The sequence below is a fragment of the Paroedura picta genome, chromosome 6 (genome assembly GCF_049243985.1).
Source record: "Paroedura picta isolate Pp20150507F chromosome 6, Ppicta_v3.0, whole genome shotgun sequence".
Classification (NCBI taxonomy): Eukaryota; Metazoa; Chordata; class Lepidosauria; order Squamata; family Gekkonidae; genus Paroedura; species Paroedura picta.
The window spans coordinates 95,681,712-95,697,736 of NC_135374.1; the positions used below are offsets into that span (position 1 = coordinate 95,681,712).

At 42.8% G+C, this 16,025-nt stretch overlaps 1 long non-coding RNA gene across 1 annotated transcript; it reads left to right on the plus strand.

Moving 5' to 3' along the window:
* The first annotated feature begins 1,733 nt into the window (after window positions 1–1,733).
* Window positions 1,734–4,336, plus strand: LOC143840740 (uncharacterized). Its single transcript, XR_013232365.1, has 2 exons — window positions 1,734–1,908; window positions 3,917–4,336. It is a non-coding gene; the product is annotated as an uncharacterized LOC143840740 (long non-coding RNA).
* The last annotated feature ends 11,689 nt before the right edge of the window (window positions 4,337–16,025 follow it).

Here is a 16,025-nt window from a genome sequence, read left to right on the forward strand (position 1 = left end):
GGAGCAATCAGAAAACATTTTAACAGCCCATCATTACCACTATATTAATTTAATGATCTTCCAAATTAAAAAAAATGGCTATCCACTGAGAGCTGGCATATATTTGAACACATTTCCTGGCATAAATACCTTGAAAATGTGTTGATTGTGACTTTGCTTTTCACTGCTCTCCCACACACTTCTAAAACAACAGAAGGAACATACTTGTGTTATCTTTGCCACGGAACTTCAGCAGATGTACGTGTCCTCAGTGGAATGTAGGTGTGCTTGCTTGCTTGGATGGTTCCCAACTGAGAAATGGCCTTTTCTGGGGGGGGGGGGAGGTTTGCCTGGTAGTTGCCAAACTCAGATTAGAATGAGCATCCGTAATCCTGATTTCTTAAAAAAAACAAACCAACATTTATGCACAAACACTTTGCCAAAACTTTGAAAGCTTTTTGTTGTTTCTCTTGTTTCTTCTTCCCCCAATTCCAGCTGTGCAATCGACTACCTTTGCCAATAACTATGGGAATTACTTGAATTCTCCCCCCCCCAGGGAAAAACTTTGGGCTGCATCCATATTCATCTAGCTGGCTTGATATTTATGAACCAATACGAGCAACACTGTAGTACTATCCAACGACCTCAATTTCTTTTTTTACTGTATCAGCCTCTGGAAACATTCTTCTTCGTGAAGAAGAAAAAAAAGAAAAAGAGTTGATTCTTATATGCTTTTCTCTACCCAAAGGAGGCTCAAAGTGGCTTATATTTGCCTTCCCTTTCCTCTCCCCACAACAGACACCCTGTGAGGTGGGTGATGCTGAGAGAGCCCTGATATTCCTGCTCGATCAGAACAGTTTTATCAGTGCTGTGGTGAGCCCAAGGTCACCCAGCTGGCTGCATGTGGGGGAGCATGGGATCGAACCTGGTGTGCCAAATTAGAAGTCCACACTCCTAACCGCTACACCAAGCTGGCTCTTTAGCAGATTGCTGGACCTGCTTCATGTACCTATTAATGTCTATTTCCTTTACTGAGACTATTTGGATTGGTTGTCCAGAATTTTCTGACCCTAGGCATGTAGCTGTCCATTACAGCAGGGGTCATCAACCCCCGGCCCGTGGCCCGATAGGAGGCCGCGAAAGCCTTGGCACCAGGCCGCCAGTGGTTGCGCATGCACAGCGCCAGGGCCGCCCTCTCCCTCCACCCCCGCAGGCAGTCCCCAGCCTTAAAAAGGTTGGGGGCTGCTGAATTACAGTATCTAGGAGTGCTTGTGAAGGCCGGAAGAGAAGGAAGAAGGTTCCTAGTGATGGCCAGGCCCCCCCCAAAATCCCATTGACTATGAGCCAAATTTAAATCTATTGAAGTCTGGAACAAACTCTTAATGAGCTTTCCCTCCAGCAGGCCACAACCCTTTATACACAATCAAAAATAACAATTAACAAATTACTAACACCCAGTATTGTTTTGCAAACAAGACCAAGCTATATGAAACTCAAAACACTGGAAAGAATTGTATCCATATAGCTACTTGTACATACTTCCTCTGTTTATTGTTCAGCAGGCTTTCTAAAATTCTCCAGTAGAGCTTCTGTTTATTTACACATGACAAAACCTTTGTATTGTTGAACCACCACACAAAGACTTAGAAGCAAATCTTTGTTTGGAGTTTCGTGCTTCCTGGACTGTGCCTTTTTCTCTTTGAGACCCAAGAAACTGCATGGCTTAAGGTGGCATAAACATTGCAGAGGGGAAGGATGCAGCCGCTTTTGCCCACATGTCTCAGTTGTGAGTAGAAAAGAGCACATTTGTGTCTGGCAGTCACAAAATTTCCAATGAAGTCTGCTTCATGGTACTTGTGAGGTCGCTATGCAAACACAATGGCAACAAATGCAAGGACTTAACAAAGTGAGAAGTGTGAGAAGGCCCAGGTATGTTTCTCCATTGATTTTTATATGAGCCGCCAGATGTATGGTTGAGGCCGCAGTGAGCAATAAAATCAGTGGGTCTCCCCATTCCCCCCAGAACATACCCACCCCCCGGACACACCAGCTCAACTCCCCAATGACATTGGTTGGATAAAAGGTTTAATGAGGAGATATCAAAGCATGAGAAGGACAGTGTTAAATGTTCAAAACTTTTACTGTATTTGATTTTACTGCATTGATTTATGTCTATTTTAACATGTTGTTCACTGCCCTGAGCCTTGCTGGGAGGGGCAGTTTATAAATCACATATATTATATTATATTATATTATATTATATTATATTATATTATATTATATTATATTATATTATATTATATTATATTATATATGTGGAATCAGGGCATTGATGGAACTCACCAAGTTCCACAGGACCCGCAAGACAGAGCTCTTCCACCAAACTGATGGCTAGGGTCAGCAGAAAACATCGTAGACCACTCTCAGGCAGGCATCCGTCATACTGCCCTCACCCCCTTTTCGTTCTTTCTCTGTTGAAACCATCTGAAATAATTGGGACTATTCTCTAACAGAGCAGTCTCAAAGAATCTGGTTGCTGATTAGAGCTGTTGTATAAATGATTTTAATATATATCTCTTAGACAGATTATGCATGGTGGCAGCCACACCGGGCTGTTACTGTTTTTTTGCGGCATGGAAGCCTGCCCCGCCACTTCCCTTCTATGCATGGGAAATTAAATCCCCCAGTGCACACAGTCTGCCCCGGAGCTGTGCTTGCACACGCACAATTCCCGAGCTGGAAGCTTCTGCCATGCCTTGCGGAGGCAGGGGGAATGAGGGGTGGGAGGGTACCACTGCAGGATGGTGGGATAGTGACATGCTATTATCCCACCATCATGATGAGGGGTGTAGAAATACCCTGTTTGGCTCTGCAGTAGTGCAAAGCCAAATGGAATGTACTGTGTCCCTGCGTAAGCATGGGCATGGCCCAACCAGGCTTCCGATGGCTCCCTTGGCAAGAAAGGAAACGCGGAAAATCAGCATTCTCTTTACACAGGCCATCAGAGGCCCTAAAGTGGGCCAGGGCTGGGAGGGAGCCTGGATGGCACCAGTGTCATGAATAAACAGGGATTAGCCTTGCTGCCATGCAAGTGCCGGTCCAGCCTTCCCTGCCTATGCATAATTGGTCTAACTAATTATATTGCTACGATGTGTTTTAGGTTTAGGACTGGTTCAAGAGGGGTGGTATAGAAATTTAAATAAATCATCATCATCATTATCATCATTATTATTATATCCATTTCTAGCTGTACCTTAGCCTCACTTCATTACTCCTCATCTCATTCACTGTTACCTTTCATATGGCCTTAAGAATAAGTGGCAGTAGGATTTCTGTACTTTGGACATTGGCAAGACTTGACAGTTAGCAACTGAGTGATATATGCCAATAGAAGACCAGAGAAATACGACCAAAGAGTCTCTCTTGTCATCCCTTTTTCAATATGACACTCATCAGATCATTACCAGATGGATAGTTTTGTTGCCTGAAGCGTAAAATCGAAATGTTGCCCCTCCTTTTGATTAAACAGTAATGAATTAAATAGCTCTAAATTGGCTTTCTGAAATATTAAATACAGTCTAAGTATGGTAGATTTTGCAGGTTATTTGATTTAGTCAAGAATGTTGTTTAATTTTCATTCTTACATTCATACTCACCGGCTCTTATACTACTATTCATATTACTGCTGTTAGGGGATTTGGAGGATATCTAAATGAAATATAATCCCATAAAATCTTTGGAAAATGTGATATAATCAAATGGATTTCACATTATAATATGTGTTAATCTCAGAGCACCTTGTTAGCAGAATTACTTTACTCCTGCATTGATGTTCCTGTGTTCATTTGGCAATAAAGATATTAACAGCTATGACAGCTTAATTATTCCTAAGGAACCTTTTTTTATACCTTCTTCAAATCTTATTTTATCATTCCAGAACATAGTGCTCAATTACTGGAAAGACTTTTTGAAGTCGTCTTGCAACTTTTTAAAAATTAGCGCAAAGCGTTACATCTCTCAATGCCCGGTTGAACCACCCCTCATAACAAAATCACTTGATGACAATCATCTTGCATATGGAATGTTTTAATTGGGAAAGTGCTCTTTGAAAACAACAAAATTAATGTATTAGTTGAAATGTAGCATATGTATTTTCATTTTATCCCCATGTGTTTCCCCCACAGTCATTCAAGACTGTCCATTGAAAGTTGCAATACTGTATTATTTCTGGTAGGGTTCTCTTAATAACAGGCATTGTTGTTGTTTTTAGTTTGGAGTAATTATAAAATAACATACATGTATTTTTAAAGTAAGACCCTCCTCCCTCAGAAATTAAATAAATGTAATCCTACTGGTGGTTCTATTTCAATAAAGTCTGTGTAAACATTCCAATAATTAACTAGAGTATACTCCCTAATCTTATATAGACTGTGTTAGTAAATTTGTCCATTTCTTCAGTGTTTGGTGTTTCACAAAGCCATTCTTGGATTGTAAAAGCTGCCAAATGCTTCCAGTTTCTGACCTATACTACTCTAATTGTTTCTAAATGATTTCTGGTCAAGTATTTTTTAAAGATGATTGACAGTCACTATGAAAGTAATTCAATAAGATTAGTAATGAGTTTAACGATGTTTTAGAATGTATCAATAATACCTTTTCTTTTAGCCACTTGAACTAGCTTTTCCATTCAATGTTATATTGATATCAAATTAATAATAAGGTAGGAAGACTACTATTTTTTTAAACCATTCAATAATTATTTTCAAATAGTTATTGGCAGTCTGATTCAAAAATCGTAGTCCAAGAAACTCCATCTCAAGTCCAGCCTGACAAAATAATCAGTGAGTTATTGGACCTTCAAATGAACTGTTTGGCAACCATGAGAAGCAGGATGATGGACTATCAAGGGTAGTCAAACTGCGGCCCTCCAGATGTCCATGGACTACAATTCCCATGAGCCCCTGCCAGCATTTGCTGACAGGGGCTCATGGGAATTGTAGTCCATGGACATCTGGAGGGCCGCAGTTTGACTTCCCCTGGATTAGATGGACCACTGGTCTGATCTAGCAGGGCTGTTCTCATGAGTTCTGCTCCACCCATATGAAACCTTTCTATTGATGGAGCCAGAGCCACCATGAGGCACTACAGATTTCTACACAAATATTTTCTCTGAATCCTCCAACATACACCCTAGACCAGCCTTCCTTGACTTTTCTTACCATTGAGAAACCCCTGAAAACATTCTTAAGGCTACAAGAAACCCCAGAAGTAGTGTGATTATACAGAATATGCTTGGGAAGTACAGCTGTGTTCAAGCTCACTCAGGGCCCCTCCCCCTTTCACCCCTTCCCGGCCCATCATTGGCCATTTTGGAAGGGGTGAGTAGGTCAACAAGATCATATATGGTCATATCACCTGTTAAATGTTTAACACATTTTTAAAAATTAATTTCCACCTATTTGGAAAACCCTTCCAGGCTGTCAAGAAATCCCAAGGTTTCATGAAACCCTGGTAAGAAAGCATGACCTAGATCAATCAAATATCATTTGAAAACAAATTGTCCTTTGGGCCCAGAATCTTGTCCTCACAAGTGGCCTTCTCTTGGCAGCTCTGGTTGGGACAGGAACGGAAAATGTCGTTTTGCTCCAGATCCATTTTGAGTCATTCCGAAATCTCTCTGGAGGAGAGCTTCCCCCCCCACACACACACACACTATTTAACTTTATCTGGTCACATGTAGAGATACAGAAATTTGCCCTTTTTCATTTCTTTTATGGGATACTGTCAGAATTTTTGAATTGCATTTCTGTTGTTTGTCTTGATTTGCAGGAGGGCAAATCCCCTTGCCTACCGGAGTCTAGCACCAAGAGAAGTGACTTGTGTGGGGAAGCCAATTGGGTCCAAACCTCAGTTGGTTGTCCTTCAGGCCACCTGGTAATGAGCCCCTGGCTGCCCACCGGGTCAGCCATGCTCATTTACATGCCCCCTCATACGGAGGCCCCAAACCCCAGAGAGTCCAATCGCACACCAGACTCCCTGCCGACTCCATCCCATGCAACACTATGGCTGTGATGAATCATTAACCAGGAAAACATCCACCTCAGACACTGTAACAAGGATGTTTGTCCATTAACACAGGGTGGGTGGGATGCTGCTCTCCATGGCATCTGGGCAAGAGGCTGAGATCTCCGCCCACGGTGCCAGATGACACATGCGCACTGCCTTAGAAGAAGAAGAGTTGGTTCTTACATGCCGCTTTTGGCTACCCGAAGGAGGCTCAAAGCGGCTTACAGTTGCCTTCCCATTCCTCTCCCCACAACAGACACCCTGTGGGGTGGGTGAGGCTGAGAGAGCCCTGATATCACTGCTCGGTCAGAACAGTTTTATCAGTGCCGTGGCGAGCCCAAAGTCACCTAGCTGGATGCATGTGGGGGAGTGCAGAATCGAACCTGGCATCCCAGATTAGAAGTCCGCGCTCCTAACCACTACACCAAACTGGCTCTCTTAATGCAGCATGTGCCACAGACAGGCCACTGGGTGGTCGCGTCTGCTTCTAGCTGCCCTCTGTTGCATCAACAGTTGGCCATGGTGAGTCTCAGCTGTATTTTAATAATAAGTTGTTTTCTTCTGTACTACATGCCTCCCTTTTAATACCTTTTGTATTCAATTGATAGAAAAACAGACAATAATTGGACAGACTGCAATGGTTTCATCCAATGTGGAAAGAACCAATGTCAAAAACAAAACAAAAATCCCACCAAAATTGTGGTTTCGTTAATGTTTATGACATCCCTAGTCACACAAGGAGCAGTATACGCTTTCGAAAAGCTAATGTGACCTATTGCTCAGTACTGTATTTGGTGTAAAACATTTATTTCTTAATCGCAATCTGGCTAGTCATGTATGTATGAATGTAAAAAAAAATTCTCATGTAATATATTGAATAATCAGTAGTATCACAAAAGGTTCATTGTACTCCGATGTTTTTGTACCCCATTATAGCCTTCCTTATTTAAGAAGCTTTATATAAATAACTTGGATATGATCGCTACCACGTATAAAAGCATGCCTTGAAAAGGATCTTAAAGTAGGCTGCCCTGTCAGGTTAACTGGAAATTTGAAATAATGGTCCTATATTGTAAGCAGAAAATGCCCCCATTAACACATATCATAGCTCTTTAAAAGGATTAGACAATCAATGCTCCTCAGATAAATCTTCTGTAGCTGGCTCAATTGAATATGTCAGAAATCTGTGAGTCAGCCTGTAAGGATTACTCGTGAAATGTGCAAAGAATACGAACATATTCCAGTAACTACTGCTCATCTCAAACATGAGGGCCGGATTTAGCAGCTGAGTGCCAATCATTATCTAGGAATGGCTATGGGGAAACCTTAACAACATCTGGAGTTGTTATGAAATTCATAGCGAAAGCTGCCATTTGATTGCTTTCCCCCCAAACACAGATTAGACGCCCCTGCAGAAGACACCTGCAGCGTGAGATACGGAGCATTTCAGGCCATCCTCCTTTTTAAATGTTGGATTACTGAATATTAAAAAGGGAGAAAGCTAAATTCAAAACTTTTCAGAACGAGTTCTCTGATAAAAATGAAGCACAACTGTGGTAACAAACATGGAGCTTCAATGGAAACAACCATATGCACAATTTAGATAATGTTTGGACTCTATATTAACTTTGTGAAATGTTATGGATTGCTAAGAGCTTTCTTGTGAACATACACGGGTTCAGACAGAGTCAATCCCAGCTCCTTTTTGAGAAGTCCTAATTTCAACTGGATGTAGAAGCATCTCATTTTGCTGGATTGTGCCTAGGCAGGCCAAAATATGGAACAAATTGCCATCATCAATGCAGAGCCCCTGCTGCCATTATGTATCTTCCTTGTGCTTAATAAAGCATTCCTTTTAAGTTAAGGTACGCATGGGTTCTGTTTCCTTTGAACACATTTAAAATTATTTAAATAATCATTGCGCCCTTTGAGGTGCATTCTTTGTTTGGTGTTGTGGAGTTCCTTTGCCAGGGAAGGTTACACATCAAAAGAACCAGATGTGGTGACACAGCCATTTCTTTTAAATCCAGCCATAGCTTTTCAGGATAAAAAGGTAAAGGTATCCCCTGTGCAAGCACCGAGTCATGTCTGACCCTTGGGGTGACGCCCTCCAGCGTTTTCATGGCAGACTCAATACGGGGTGGTTTGCCAGTGCCTTCCCCAGTCATGACCGTTTACCCCCCAGCAAGCTGGGTACTCATTTTACCGACCTCGGAAGGATGGAAGGCTGAGTCAACCTTGAGCCGGCTGCTGGGATTGAACTCCCAGCCTTATGGGCAAAGTTTTCAGACAGCTGCCTTACCACTCTGCGCCACAAGAGGCTCAGCTTTTCAGGATGCACACAGTCAAAAGCTTTGCTGTTATCAATGAAACAAGATGATGTTCTTCTGAAATTCTCTCAAATGCTTCAGTAACCATCATAAACTTGCAACATTATAGTTGCTGCAGTCTTTGACGACTCCTTTTTCAGAACTGGAATGTCAAATGAGTGTTTCCAGTCTATGGGCTATTGTTCTGTTTTACATCATTGTTTTCGCATTCTTGCTAAGATTGTGATGGACTCCATTTCTGTAGCTTGTAATAGTTCTATTGATACCCCATCTACTTCTGGTGATTTGTTCTCCCAGTTGTTCTCAGTGCTGCTTTCACTTCAGTTTCCAAAACTGTAGAGTTTCCCCCCCTAAAAAGTTTCTTCTTGGAAGGAATTTGTCATCCTTTCATTTCTTTTGTATAGTTTTTCGGTCTATTGTTCACATCTTTTCTTTATTTTTGTCCTGTTCGGTTAGTGTACTTCCATGTTGATCTTTAACAGGATATTTTTATACCCTGTAGTTCTCTTGACAGAGTCAGTACTGAAGACGGGTAACAGCAACAAATGTAAGATAAAAATAATCATGCATTACAATATTTAAAAACACAGTACGAACCAGAATTGACTTCTGTAATTCGCTCTACATGGGCCTGCCCTTGTCCCTGACCTGGAAATTGCAACTGGTGCAGAATGCAACTCAAAGGGCCCTCACTGGAACATTTTTGAGGGCCTATATTCAGCCAGTGCTGAGACAGCTGCATTGACTGCCTGTTGTGGCCCAGATCCAGTTCAAGGTTTTGGTTTTAATATTTAAGGCACTTCACGGTCTGGGACTCACATATCTCAGGGACCACCTATCGCCCCATGCCCCCGCAGGGCTTTGCGCTCTGCAGGTTAGTGATTCCAGGCCCCAGGGAAGTTTGATTGGCCTTGATTAGGGCCAGGACTTTTTCGGTTCAGCCCCTGACCTGGTGGAATGAGCTCCCGGACGAGTGAGGGCCTTGCAGGAGCTTTCCGTGTTCCACAGGGCCTGTAAGATCGAGCACTTCCGCCGGGTCTATGGTTTAGTTTAGTTTATTTGATTTTTAGCTCGCCACTCCCAAGAAGGCTTGTGGTGGGTTACAACAGATAAAAACTCCAGATAAAAATACCCCTAAAAACATACAATTCAATTGAAATATTCTATTCAATATCCAAGATACCATGCAGCGACATAAAAACAACTACACCCCCCCCCCAAAAAAAAATTTCACCTCTGGGGGTGGACATGGGAGAGCAGATCTCAAGCCACCAGCAATATAGTCCTAGTTGAGGCTAGCCCAGGAAGATCTGATAACACCCTGGCAGGGAAGAAGAAGGAAGATCTGAATTGGATGTCCCCACTAGCCAACCATCCCTGTGGGTGATGGGGCAGCACCTGGGATTGCCCTGCAACCGGATTTTAGCTAGCTCTATGGGATTTGAATTGTCACTGCAATATGTTTTTTTTTAATGGGTGTTTTAATGGGGACAAATGAATATTTTATTGGGGGTTTTAGTGTGACCCGTCATGAGCCAGCTTGCTGAGAGTGGCAGGCTATAAATTGAAACAAATAAATAAATAATTTGGGGTTCACATATATATCCTTCAAGCTGCCCCATAAGCTTTCTTAAAGAGTTCAAATGTGACACTGTGGTGGTAGACTGTGGTGCTAGGAGGAGGTAGAATATCAATATGATATTTATTATATTGTTTTCTGAGCAAAAATAGTCCCTCAGATTTAAGCTGAGTCATGGGGGGAGGGGAAATGAGAAAGGTCCCCATGTTGGGTCTTTTCCCAATCTGGTGGGCCATTTCTGTTTAGGAAAACAGCACAAGACTGAATTAAATTCAGCATGTCCCTGGTTTCAATCCATATTAAGACTCCCATACGTGCTATTTAGGATCAAACTACATATCTGGAGTAAGTAAAATTCCAGTTTCACACTTACACTGTCATTTTGAAGCCATTTTAAATGTTATGAAACAAAGATAGTTTTCTTCAAAATTATGTTAAATTCCTTCCAAAACCTCAGACTGTAGGTGACTATTAAGAAGAGAGAATTCTTTTTTCTTCCCTGCCTTGAATAGCCCAGGCTAGCCAGATGAAGCTAGGGATTCCTTAGACCACCAAGGAAGTACAAGGTTGTGATGCTAGTCAGGCAATAGCAAATAATCTCTGAACATCTCTTGACTTGAAAGCCCCATGGGGTTGCCATAAGTTGGCTGCAACATGATAGAACTTTTCACAACCATATTCCTTTTCAAATATGTCAGATTTTTGCCTGCAAGAAATTTTGCGGTATGGATCCTCTACCTGAAAGGGATTGAGGAATATGTTTTGCTGAGTATGTAGCCACACCCTAAATGTCTGGAAGAGGCAATGTAATAATTATCACTGAGTTTTCCAAAAGTAAAATGCAAATGGTTATGCTAATCTACTAGGAGAATTCCAATATCTCTGAACATTATTTTGGTGAAATGAATATTTTTCAAAATCTGTATATTTCTAGGGCACAACAACAACTCGACCATTTCCACATGAGGAATTTGCCCCTGCCTATCCTCTCATTGTTCATGGGTTTTAATGCTGCCTCCTCATGATGTCAGCAACAACCCGTGGTTGTGCAGGGGTTGGCGTGATTTTTCACCCATTTTGTTGCACAATGAGGGAAAGTGGTAGAATCTACTTCCCCTTTCTTGTCGTGGCGTACAATGAGGTGCAAACTAGGGCAAGCCTGTCTGAAAGAAGAAATGTGCAACAGTCTCATTAGCGTTTACACCTGCCCTCGCTTCTCCATTTTTGGATCGCAATAAAAAATGGCATGGTCTGTTTTGTAATGGGAACACAAATCAACGTACCTGTGTATCTGTGGAAATAAAATGTACTGTCATGATCTCTTCAAAGTGCAGTTTTATATTGGGAGCAGCCAGCAACCCTATCTAAAACACATTCATATTTTTGTTTTCTGGTGGGAGATCATGAACGGGGAAAGAAGGCATGCCATGAAGCAGACCTCTCCCCATTAGCATGGTGTCTGTTAATTTTGGGATCCAGAGGGCGGGGGGATGTTTGAGTTCCCAAAACCACCGCTGAGAGGGAATTGGTGGCTTGTGTTGATTGACAGCCTGAGGCTCAGGAAGGGTCTCCAGTCAGGAAGTGGCCAAACGAGCGGTTTACTATCGCGCCTTTACCAGCAGGAGGCAGTGTGCATTCTCTGCCTCCATGCTGAAACAGTCCTTATCAGCTAGGGAAGAATGTTTCCTATTGCATGTGTAAAGTTTGTTTACGAAAAGGTGTCAGATTTTTTGTTACTTTAATGCAACCTTTCTCAACTTTTTTACCATTGAGAAACCCTTGAAATATTCTTCCGGCTTCAAAAAACACCAGAAGAGGTGCAGATATGCAGGATATTATTGGGAAACATCACTGTGTACACATTCACTTGGGGCATCTCCCCTTACCACTCCCTCCTGGCCCGTTATCGACCATTTTGAGAGGGGGCAGGTTGACGACCATATTAACCGGAAAATGTTTAACAAATTTTTTAAAAAATAAAAATTAATTAATTCCCATCTATTTGAGTAACCCTTCCAGGACTGTGAAGAAACCCCAGGATTTCACAAAAGCCCAATATAGAAAGCCATTTTAGTAGCTTCATTTGTAACATGTACATATTTCATATCCACAATTCCAATAGTAGTTGGACCATACATATAATATATACATATCATCCTTTATAAATCTATTTTTTCCGAATGGCCCCCATCTGCAGATACTGAAATCTATGGATCAGGGCAACACTGACATTAAACAGATTTTCTTGCAAAGAAAACACTTTGAATCTGGAGAGCTGATTGTGCCAGATGTGAGGAGTCACTCCACGATGGCAAACACTGAAGCATCATACCGCAAACTATTATGGGCCTAGCCCCAGTGGCTGTGAACACCAGGAACCACTCTGAGCCAGGAATCACTGCAGATGCCAAGAGACCCTCCAGGAGGAAAATAGGATTCTTCTCCCCATGAGTCTCACAAGGTGCCATTTGTATATTCTAAAAGCAAAGTTGGCCATTTCCAAGGATTCTTAAGAGGAGACATGTCATGAAAGTGAGTGGTTAGAAGATTGTGGTGCGTAGTTGTGGTGGTGGTAGCAGGGTGCAGAGAGAGAGGGGAGGCTGTGGTAGTCTGACAGCAACTGCTGTAGTATATTGATGGGGGGAGTGGCTGCAAGGTGCAGTATACTCCAACATGCTGACATCAGCACATCAAAGGATACCATAACTTGCACCCACTCTTGGCAGCTGCTCCTTTAAGTGGTCACCAATATGGTGGAGGATATGTAATCTCTAATTACTGAAACAGAAAAACTGAAAAATGCACATATATTATGGGAAACATCCAATGCAAGGAAGCAGAAAATGTCTTGGAAATAAAGGGAAATGTGAAATGGATATTCTGAAGTTGAAATAGCAAGGATGAATAATTTGAAATCATCTCAAACATCAACACTGTAGATAGTGAGATTGGCTTTAAGGACCGGCAGTATTACTCTGGAACTGCAGACAAGGCTATTAGGGGAAAAGTTAAGGGAGAGAAGATTTCACTGTTCTTTCAAAATTCAGTCATTACTATCTGTTTGTAGATGTTAGCAGCAAGATCCATTTGCTGTATTCTCTCTTTAATCATCAGGTTATTAGAGCTTTAAGGCTGAGAGCTCCTTTCAAAATTCACAGAGAAAATGGTTTCCTTTGAATAAAGTGGATTAGATTTTTAGTAGCTAGATATGGCTATTATCTATGAAGAAGATTTTTATTTGCTAGATATGGCTACGTCCTGTGAAGAACAGATTTCATAGTCCTTTGCAATGTCCTTCGGACACAGTCTATTTGTGAAAGCGAACAAATTCCCAGTTATTTAAGACAGGTGGCCCTTTCAGAAACCCAAGCCTGGATTCCCTGGGTGATTCTCCTGCATGGAACCCCAAAACATCTTTCCAGACTATGAGTCTTTGAGGCTCGATGCATGTTTGTTTGTTTATTATTAGACTTATTGGCTGCTGTTCTCAGGCCAGCTGGCTTGTGATCGGTCACAACAAGATAATAATAAAACCAGAAACAAATCAGTAAAAAACCTGAACTCCCCAGTAAACCTCCCCCCCCCAGTAATCCCATTGGGCTCCACCAATTAACCTGGCTCCAAGCCTCAAGGCAGGTGTAGATGTTTAAATTTTTTAATGTTTAAACCATTTGGAGGAGGGGTCATGTAGATCTTCCTTGCCCTGGCCTCAACCCAATGGCTGGTCAAAGAGCTCCATCTTGCAGACCCTGTGGAACTGTGGTAGCTCTGGTATGTACTGTGTATGATAAACAAGAAAACAAAGACACTAACTTTTCTATCTAATACATTATCCATTATATGACAAACCTTCTTGCAGCACAAAATCCAAGCAGCAGCATAAAACTGTTTTATATATTGCAGTCCATGAAATATACCTTATCAAAGCATACTAGCATAGTGTTAGCATGACCCTCTCTGGCCTATAACCTTGTTAAAATGTTCTACCTGGTAGCATCAGGTGGTCTCTCTGATCCAATCAGGGATCTTCCGAGGAACCTCCCAGCAGATGTTGGCAACTGCTTCTAATTCCCCTCTCCCATCTGGTTATACCACTGAGCATATGTTCTCATGATTAACCAGTTGCCACAGTCTTGAGTTGGCCTTGAAAGAGATAAAGATGGAAACTGCAGGGCCTTCTCATATTCATGTTAACCCGTGAGGGGAAATCGAGGTGCTTCACCTCAAATGACCTATGATACATATGAATTTCTACCTGTGATACCGTATGCAGCTTTGTCAGGTTCTGAATGATGAATACATCCAGATATTCATTTTTAATTGAGGAATCTTTGCATGTTACTCAATCATATCATATTGGTTGCTTTTTTAAAGGTATGACCATGGCAGCATGATATTCCACATGGCAAACTTGGACATTAAAGAGCTCTAAATTCTTTTTTGTTATCTAATCCTTTTATGAAGCATACAACTCATTGCAGGATGAGAGTCAAAATAGTGAAAGGCTTAACTCCACAGCTCATAAAATTGAGCCTTGGGAGCCCAGAAGTGGCTATAATGCCAGACCTGATGCCTTCATGCCTGGACTGAATTCTGAACTGTTGGTCCTCACAGTCGGTAACTGTCTCTCTTCATGACCAAAGCAAGAGCAGCAAAGAGTTTGTAAATTAGTCAGCCACTGATGTGTAACTAATATATTTTAAAGGTTGGCAGATGGCACAGGTTTTCAAAAACCAGACATCAAGCAGATCCTTCGGATGGCCAGGCTGTTCCCTTGTGGACCAAAAAGTTAAAAATTCATAAGTACAAGTCCATCCATTAACATGCATAGCAGGGGGATCTATTTTTAAACAAAACCGGCGCATGCAGGCAAGGGAAACTAACCTTGTTCCCTTCTCCAGCTCATCATACTTAGCTATACTTCTCTGAAGCATATTTTCTCTTGGCCAGGCACCAGTACAGGAAGTCAACTTGTGTGAGAGAAGAAGGCTGGAAACACTTGATGGCAGTGAGGCAAGATGTGAAAGACAGGAGACTGGGAAGGACAGGGGAAACCGTCACTCAGCTGAGTTTATGGGAATGCTGCTCCAGCAACCAAACACCTTTCAGGAGGAAGATAGGATGTTGAAGAAGATGAAGACGACGATGCCGAAAACGAAGAAGAAGAGTTGGTTCTTATATGCCGCTTTTCTCTACTTGAAGGAGGCTCAAAGCGGCTTACAGTCGCCTTCTCTTTCCTCTTTCCACAACAGACACCCTGTGGGGTGGGTGAGGCTGAGAGAGCCCTGATATCACTGCCCGATCAGAACCGATTTATCAGTGAGCCCAAGGTCACCCAGCTGGCTGGGGGAGCGTGGAATCAAACTCGACTTTCCAGATTAGAAGTCCTCACTCCTCACCACTATACCAAACTGGGAGACACATAGCAAGCCTGCCTCAGGGAGAAGGCAGTGATAGTCTGAGTCTGCCTCACAATGACCAATTATGCATGGGCTGGATAGTTGGGGTGGCAGAGGCAGGGCAGCAGGGCTAATCCCTGATTGTGCATGACACTGCTGCCATCTTGGCCCCGGCCTGGAGCAGGGCCCTGGATAGCCCGCAGTAAGAGAATGCGGATTATTCTGCATTCCCTGTGACACTGCGGTCACCATCCGTAGGCCTTGCAGGGACACCCCCATCCCACAACTGATGGTGGCCTGCAGGGATACCAAATATTCCTGTCAGCGCCATGGAGCTGACTGGGGTGGTCTCCCATCCCCAGAATGCCACTCTCCCACCAGCATGAGGTGAGGCTCCTTTGCCCCCCAGCCCCCCCCCCCAATTCTCCTCCATGTGGCACAGCGGGCCCTCCCAGCCCCAGCGGTGTGCATGCGTACGTACGCACAATGTCGGGGCACTCTGCATGTGCCAGGGGATTCCTTTCCCCGTGCTTCCTCCGGATGTAGTGAGGCATGCTACCCCACTGCTAGCAACCGACAGCGGCATGGCATGGCTGCTGCCGTGCATAATAGGTCTAAAAGAGCCGACTGTTTGAAGAGTAGTTCTGCCTGGCAGTGTGACAGTGGTTGAGC